This window comes from Sinocyclocheilus rhinocerous, unplaced genomic scaffold (genome assembly GCF_001515625.1).
Source record: "Sinocyclocheilus rhinocerous isolate Xijiao unplaced genomic scaffold, SAMN03320098_v1.1 scaffold297, whole genome shotgun sequence".
NCBI lineage: Eukaryota > Metazoa > Chordata > Actinopteri > Cypriniformes > Cyprinidae > Sinocyclocheilus > Sinocyclocheilus rhinocerous.
Window position 1 is genome coordinate 688080 of NW_015649240.1, and position 8669 is coordinate 696748.

Genomic DNA, 8669 nt, shown 5'->3' on the forward strand with positions numbered 1-8669 from the left:
CTCCTGGCCGTGACTGAGGAACGGGATCCTCTGGGACTGGGAACGGCACTCCTGGCCGTGACTGAGGAACGGGATCCTCTGGGACTAGGAAGTTTTTACAAGGAGCTGGCGCTATAGGGCGCTCTGGAGGAGTAGGCACAGCAAGGTGCTTTCGAGGAGCTGGCACTGGAGCCAACTCAGGGGCTGGCAGGCTTGACTGAGGAACCACTTGCGTGCTTGCCACATGAACGCTTGGAGGGCTTGTCACATGAGTAACTGGCGGGCTTGACTCGGGAACGTCCGGCTGACTTGAGTGAGCTGCGGCCGGTGAGCATAAGCGAGCGGCGGCCCGCGAACTTGACAGGGGAACGGCCGGCGAACTCGACAGCGGGATGGTTCTGGCTCGGGACCCCTTCTCTCCAACTTAGTCCAGTGGTGTCTGGGAGGTCCACGGGGTGATGGAAGTTGGCCCCAAGCCAGAACAGACGATTGAGGGTGGCGTCATCTAACGCCGTCGCCGCGGCAAGCTTGCAGAACTCCCCGGAGTACTCGTAGAACGGGAGATCTTGGCGGGATAGGAAGAGGAAACTAGCAGCAATCTCCATGCTGCAGGGAAAAAAACAGGAAACAAAAAACTTTTCAAAACGAAACAAAAAACTCGGGGAGTAGGCGCGCCGCTTACTTTTTAAAGGCCTGCTGTTCTGTCACGATTCGGCTACTGCTACTGTATAGGAACGAGGAATCGAGGAGACGTCGGAGTACTTCAGCATAGAACCATCTTTATTCATCCAAATAAAGAGACATAGAGGCAAGACGCACACTTAGCAGGGGGAACAGACGTTTAACAGCAGACAAAGAAACTCTGGGAAACACAGGGTTTAAATGGACAGAAACTAATGGGACACACCTTGGAACAATACGAACTAATTAATCAAACACAACCGGAGACGAATACACATGAGGAGGACAGGAACAGGAAAAACCAAATAGGGAGAACAGGAACATACACGTGACAGCGTGAGTTTCCGTTCAAACAAATAATCTTTTATTAAAGCTAAAACAGTTTACCAACAATAAATTTAAAACCAAAAATCAACAACATTAAAATGTCTTGGTCGAGAAAAAAAACAAAAAAAACAATCGTTGCAAGGGCTGAGGCTTCCTTTATGAAGAGCAGGCTAGTAGGGCGGTGTGCAAAAAAAAAGAAGAAAAATCCCACCAATCAGAGTCACATCCACAAAATTCACTGCAAATAATGACCAGAAATAGTGACACAGCAATAATGACAACCTTTTTCTTTTTTTTCTTTCTTTCTTTTATTTATTTGTACAGCGCTTTTCACGATACAAATCATTGCAAAGCAACTCTACAGCAAATTAAGTTTCTACAATATTTAGTGGTAGCTTATCAGTGGTGACTGTCAGTTAATGTACATATGGCAGAAATGTACGGAAAAATCAATTAAAGACGTAATCAAACAGACGATGAACACTATTAACAGCAATTATATGGGGTGGAGTTATATTTAATAGACCTGAGAAACATTGTTACTGTACTGAAAGAGTTCAGTAAATGTGCTTTGAATGAGGCTGCATTATGCACAGTCTGAATTTAAAACTGAAGCAATTGAATTAACAGAAAACAATGCATTACAATAAAATCTACAGGTATTAATCCTCATGGGCAAGTAGCAAATTAATATTGAGGATACAGTATGAGTGATCTAATGTTTAGGAGCCCAAACTTTAAAAATTATTTTAAATTTTTCTGGTTTAATCACGATCAGATTAAATTTATATTTTGACCTCACTATTCGGGGAACAGACACAGTCTTTATAGATTGTACAGCGCAAGTACTTCTATCATTTAAGCGGGTAGAACAAAAGTCATCAGGGCAGTTATTTGAGATTTGACTTACTAGTCATATGGAGCGTAGCGTCCTGGAGATGTTGTCCGACATGAGTTCCGCTCCAACCCTTATTAAAGTGAAGCCGGTGCAACCCAAAAACCAGCCCGCTTCCAGGAAACACTCAGCTCCTGCAAAATACAAAGAGAAAAGTAAATAATCTTAGAAAACAAACAAACCAGACATCAATATAAATAGGCAAAAAGAAATAATAATAATAATAATAAAAAAAGAAAACACATTCAAAGTCAATAAAAAAAAAATACAACAAAAACTTCAAGCCCACTTAAGCAGTGGACAAGAATGTGACGACCCAAAGCAGCAGCGTGACTCAAAGAGCGAGGGTAGGAGAGAGAGAGCTGCATTAAGGTGACTGCTCACACTCAGCCTGCCTCAACGCATGCAACGAGGACCCTAAACACAAAAGTCTGTTACAATCTCAATTTAAAAAGGCATACAAGATCTTACAAAAAAAAAGAAAGTAAACAATTTACTCACCCTATAATTAGATGACGTAACACTCACAACCACACACAAAGTCATATAGTAGCTCCTTTAGTTGGTATATTAACAGCTAGTGCTCTGACCTGGCTATTATGCTGCCATGATGCACAGATGGGAGCCTTGAAGGCACACCGCACTGAAATGCATAACTGTAGTTAAATCGAACCAAACTGCCCAAAGCACCACGAACGCACTGCATTAAAACTTACCAGAGTAAGCTGCGCACCCCACATACACAGCCTTGGTGGACCAACGTCACACTAAACAAGTAAAAATTGCATGATGTCATTGAATAACACTGGGATCAAACAGCGAAGCTACATCGCTAAAAACACATACCTCCGTAATCCACAGCAATGAAAGAAAGGGGCGGGCTTTCGACCATGACGCACTCCAGGAGGCATAAACAACAGGATTATATATACAACAGCGGAGTGATACCTCATTGGCCATGTAATTAATGATGGTGACGTTTCAGACACGTCACTAACCTCACTACATGAGCATATTTCTCTCCTGTTTCAGATGAGATGATTTTTCACTGGAGAAAGTAATATTATGGATTATGTACTTGTATTATAGCTGGAAGCAAAGGTTTCCAGTTAAAAATGTCTTGATGGATTTGTTTCTTACAAACACACAGCTTTTTGCTTCACAAGATGTTAATTGATGGACTGGAGTGGTGTGGATTACTTTATCAGCTGTTTAAACTCTCATTCTGACGGCACCCATTCACTACAGAGAATCCATTGGTGAGCAAGTGATGCAATGCTCAATTTCTCCAAATCTGTTTCGATGAAAAAACAAACTCATCTACAACTTGGATGGACTGAGGTTGATTACATTTTCTGCAAATGTTCAAATCGGGTGAAATATTCCTTTAAACCAAGATTACAAAAAACAAGCATTTGTATTTTTAAATAATGTGCTCTGAAGAATCATTCACAATAAAACCAGGAAAGGTTATTTTGATTTCATGTTGACCTTAAATTGGATCGCGATGCACTTACCTACAAAAATCCTGCAAAAAGATGCAGACTCCACCTTACTGTGTCTTTGTTTTCCAGCCTTCAAATTTATTTGGAGTGCCAGTCCAACTCCACAGTATCCCACCTGACTGACCGCACTTCCAGCCCGTGCCAGATCCTGGTCATGCAACCTGTCTCTCCAGCTCAAATCCTGATCATTCCAACTACTCGCTGCAGCTCGCCGGGTGCCCTCCAATGCCACAGCCGCTACCCCCACAGTACCTGCAACCACAATGCACCACATATCTGGATAAACACACATTACCTTTTTGTAATAAAACATCCCCATTTGGCCGTCAGATATGAATGTTCTTTTTTAGGTAGATCAAATCTCATAGGAAAGAATTACAAATGAGACATCTTTAATAGCTTAATTGTTTCTGCTAGGAAGCAATGAGATTTTTTTCCTGCATGAGAAAAGCAGCCAATTTGACTCACAGAGATCTCAGCAATGTTTTCTCAACAATGTGAGATTTGCCAAGACTCCAAATGTGCAATCAAAAGTCAAGAGATCTCGAAATGAACTCATCAAATTCTTCAAAGACCAAATATTCAGTGCTAAGCTTTCCACACTAAAAAGAAATGGGTGTAGAAAGAATTTTCTTTCAAGAATTGCTAGTAAATTTCACAAACAATTCTAAAGAAACAGCAAGTCACACCCTGAATTAAACAATTTTGAAGTATTTTCTTGTAAAACATACTCTAATAATTCATTTTTCAGACCTTACGATTTTTAGGAGAAGACAGATACCTGAAAATGGCATGAGTCTCCATGGGCTATGAAAGAGCAAATTCTGAGCAAAAGCATGTCCCTCTGGGTCAAAAAGAAGTAACTGCACAATTTCTTCAGTGGTTTGAAGGCTGTCAGTCAGGAAAGAATGAAGTGGCATATAAAAGAAAAAAGAAAAATACTATATAAAAAATCATAGTAAATAACTTTGGGGTACTGGTAATACTTTATAATAACTTTGATTAATAAATCATTAACAAATATTATATAATGCTTAAGGGATCATTAGTTAATATATATTCAAATAGCTAGAAACGTGAGATAATGTGCTTGTTAATGTTTACTAAACTTTACTTTTACTTTAATAAACATTACCTAATGATTAACAGATCATTATTTCATGTAAATTTAAATGCTTACAAAAGTCATTAAACTTTCAGTTCATATGATCATGCATAAAAATATTCAAGAGGTTTTGACAAACGGTTTACAATGAGTAAAAGCTTCATTAATAAATTATTAAAATAACATTATATAATGCTTAATGGATCATACTTACAAATATCATGGAACTTTCAATTAATACGCTCATGCACTTTTTAAAAATCTACAAATTATTTTAACAAAAAAAACATACAATCATTAAAAGCTTATTTGTGACCCTGGAGCACAAAACCAGTCTTAAGTCGCTGGGGTATATTTGTAGCAATAGCCAAAAATACATTGTATGGGTCAAAATTATCGATTTTTCTTTTATGCCAAAAATCAGGTTATTAAGTAAAGATCATGTTCCGTGAAGATATTTTGTAAATTTGCTAAATATTATATTTATTATAATATAAATGCTAAATATATCAAAACTTATTTTTTGATTAGTAATATGCATTGCTAAGAACTTCATTTGGACAACTTTAAAGGCGTCTCAGAGTTTAGATTTTTTTGCACCCTCAGATTCCAGATATTCAAATAGTTGTATCTCGGCCAAATATTGTCCTATCCTAACAAACCATACATCAATGGAAAGCTTATTTATTCAGCATTCAGATGATGTATACATCTCAATTTTGAGAAATTTACCCTTATGACTGGTTTTGTGGTCCAGGGTCACATTTGTTAATGTACTTTTGAATGCTAACAAATGACATTAAACTTCAGCTCATATATTACCTAATGCTCCTTTTTACATTTACAAATGTTGTGAAAAATGAGCTTAATTAGTCATTTTAAGCACTTCACAAACTTTTCATGGTATCATATTATTCATTAATGCATAATCACAGTCTGTAAACGTCATATATTTGGTCTTCGTTTGTTGTGTAGACTTCTACTATTTGCACATATAATATCAATTATTAATCATTCGTGTTTTTGCAGTACCCAATCTGGTGGAAACTATATTCATTATTTGTAAATGTTTACTAGTCATTAGTACCTCTATGAGCACTCATCTCAATGGCAAAAAGCGTTTCAACTCCCAAATGACCTGAATTCACCCTATTTACACATCTTAACAAATCATTTATTAATTATTTGTTAATGTTCTGCAGTACTAGTTGAAACTACTCATCATCTGTAAATGTTTATAAACGTTTACTAATCACTAGTAACTTCATGGGCATTGGACTTTTAGCTGCTGTAACAACTTTTGTGTAAAGGGTGGTTAGTTAGTACATTTAGTACATTAACAAATAAGCTTTTAATGATTGTATGATTTTTTGTTAAAATCATTTGTAGATTTTTAAAAAGTGCATGAGCGTATGAATTGAAAGTTTCATGATATTTGTAAGCATGATCCATTAAGCATTATATATTGTTTGTTAATATTTTATTAATGAAGCTTTTACTCATTGTAAACCATTTGTCAAAACCTCTTGAATATTGTTATGCATGATCATATGAATTGAAAGTTTAATGACGTTTGTGAGCATTTCAATTTACATGAAATAATGATCTGTTAATCATTAGGTAATGTTTAATAAGTACATTAGTAAACATTAACGAGCACATATCTCATATTTCTAGATATGTGAATATATAATAACTAATGATCTGTTAAGCATTATATAATATCTGTTAATGATTTATTAATGAAAGTTATTATAAAGTGTTACCTAATGCGGTACTGTGTAAACAAAGTTGAGAATGTGTTGTCATGTTAAAATTCATTGAATTTATTCACTTCCCAACCTATAGCACAACGTTTTTCATGCAGGACATTTGCAGCTTGTTATTAAATTGAAATTTTGTTTATAATCTGCTCTGGTAAGATTAAGAGTCATAAAGTATCAATCTGATGTTTTTGAGCCATAAAAGAGCCTTAGCGTCTCTCAGCTACCAAACAAAACATAAGGGTTAACGGAAGCACTTTAATCTTTAACAGACTATCCTCAGACTTCATGGAAATATAAGCTATATTTGCCAAATTGAAACATAAATTATAAATAATGTGTAGTAAAAAAAATGTAAATAAAGTTAATCAATATTGAATTAGCAGATATGCAAAGAGTTCAATTTCTTACCTCACTGGATACACAATGATAATACATTTCTGCTTGTTATTTTGGACTTCTATTATATGACCCTCCAAAATATGCACAGAAAATAGTGACGGGAGGTTAAACCGACACAAGTGACTCACATGGATGCCAAACTGATCAGGTTATTTTTGAGGACATCACGTTTCTGACAGCTTTAACCTAGTGTGACTGTGAGGTGAAATAATGGGATAATAATATTAGATAATAATAATAACAGAAAACAATAAGAGCTCATTGAATATTTGACCTTCCGCAAATTGCTTAGCGTCTTACCGTGAAAGTGAGTGCTGAAAATGGAATTTGGAAACGTTTAATAACACACTGCGAGAAGATTAATTGCCATTAAAGCTTATTATATCAAGAACTGCTCAATTTCCTCTGAGCTCGGACACAAATGAGAGACACAAAAGTAGCTGTTCTTATTCACCTTGACATATTAAATGTCCACATTGAAAAGGACTCAATCAAATGGACGTGTCCTGGGGGTAAGAGAGCTTTGTGCTGTATGTCACAGAGTTTCAGCTTTCTTCTGTGCTGAGGTGACCTTCTGAATGACATAAAAATGGCAATGTCATAAAATGACATAATAATAATAATAATAAAAATTGTAAATTATTGTAATAAAATTATATAATTAAAATTGTATAAAATAGTATATATATAAGACATTACATATAAATTACAAAAACAATAAAATATTATGTTATTATAAAATATACAATTTCTGTGCTGAGGTGACCTTCTGAATGACATAAAAATGGCAATGTCATAAAATGACATAATAATAATAATAATAAAAATGGTAAATTATTGTAATAAAATTATATAATTAAAATTGTATAAAATAGTATATATATAAGACATTACATATAAATTACAAAAACAATAAAATATTATGTTATTATAAAATATACAATGATTCAATATTTTATATATTAAATAAGAATATAAAAATAAACCCTGATCATATATATATATATATATATATTCCTTTTTATTTGATTTATATAAGATTGTAAGTTCACATAAGCATTAAGTTCATAAGCAGACGTTCACAGTCCCATATGTGGTTTTAATACCAATTTAAAAATAGCACCCTATTTCATTAGTTAGCATGTAAATCTGTCCCACTTGAAGTGTGTTCAAACCCTGGAGACCAGGAGAAACAGGATACTGGAGCTGATCCCTCTCTCCTCATGGAAGCAAGCATTCTTCTTCCTCTTTTTTATTTCTATTTTATGCCTGATTTGCTGTCGTAAGCTATGACTCACCATCAAGTGGAGACCAGGACAAACAGGATACTGGAGCCGATCCCTCTCTCCTCATGGAAGCAAGCATTCTTCCTCTTTTTTACTTCTATTTTATGCCTGATTTGCTGTTGTAAGCAATGAATCACCATCAAGCATATGAAATTTGAGTCCGCTGCCAATATATCACTGTAAAATGCCTTTTTTTGCTTTTATAACTAATAGCACCCTATTTCATTAGGCTTCATGTAAATCTGTCCCACTTGAAGTGTGTTCAAACCCTGGAGACCAGGACAAACAAGATACTGGAGCCGATCCCTCTCTCCTCATGGAAGCAAGCATTCTTCCTCTTTTTTACTTCTATTTTATACCTGATTTGCTGTTGTAAGCAATGACTCACCATCAAGCATATGAAATTTGAGTCCGCTGCCAATATATCACTGTAAAATGCCTTTTTTTGCTTTTATAGCTGAGCGTGGTTGTAGACGTGAGGTCAAATTGGCAGGATGTTAATGCATCTGGACCATTCCAGACAGTTTGGGGATGGTAAAAGGTTCATGTGACCGGAATTTTTCTTGCTGTTTTGCAATTAAAAAAAATAACTGATGTAGTAGGATATCAGAGCGAATCAGACAATTTAAGATTTGATCAAAACAGTGTTGAAACAAAGAGCCAAATTCCACAAAGAGGCCCCGGACTGCATGGAAAGCCGTGAATCAGATACCATGGGGCGCCAGC

At 35.7% G+C, this 8669-nt stretch overlaps 1 long non-coding RNA gene across 1 annotated transcript; it reads right to left on the reverse strand.

The window, feature by feature from the left end:
• Window positions 1-2374: 2374 nt before the first annotated feature.
• Window positions 2375-2775, reverse strand: LOC107710466 (uncharacterized). Its single transcript, XR_001636600.1, has 3 exons — window positions 2729-2775; window positions 2599-2649; window positions 2375-2525 (listed from the first exon to the last, which is right to left on the reverse strand). It is a non-coding gene; the product is annotated as an uncharacterized LOC107710466 (long non-coding RNA).
• Between the last annotated feature and the right edge of the window lie 5894 nt (window positions 2776-8669).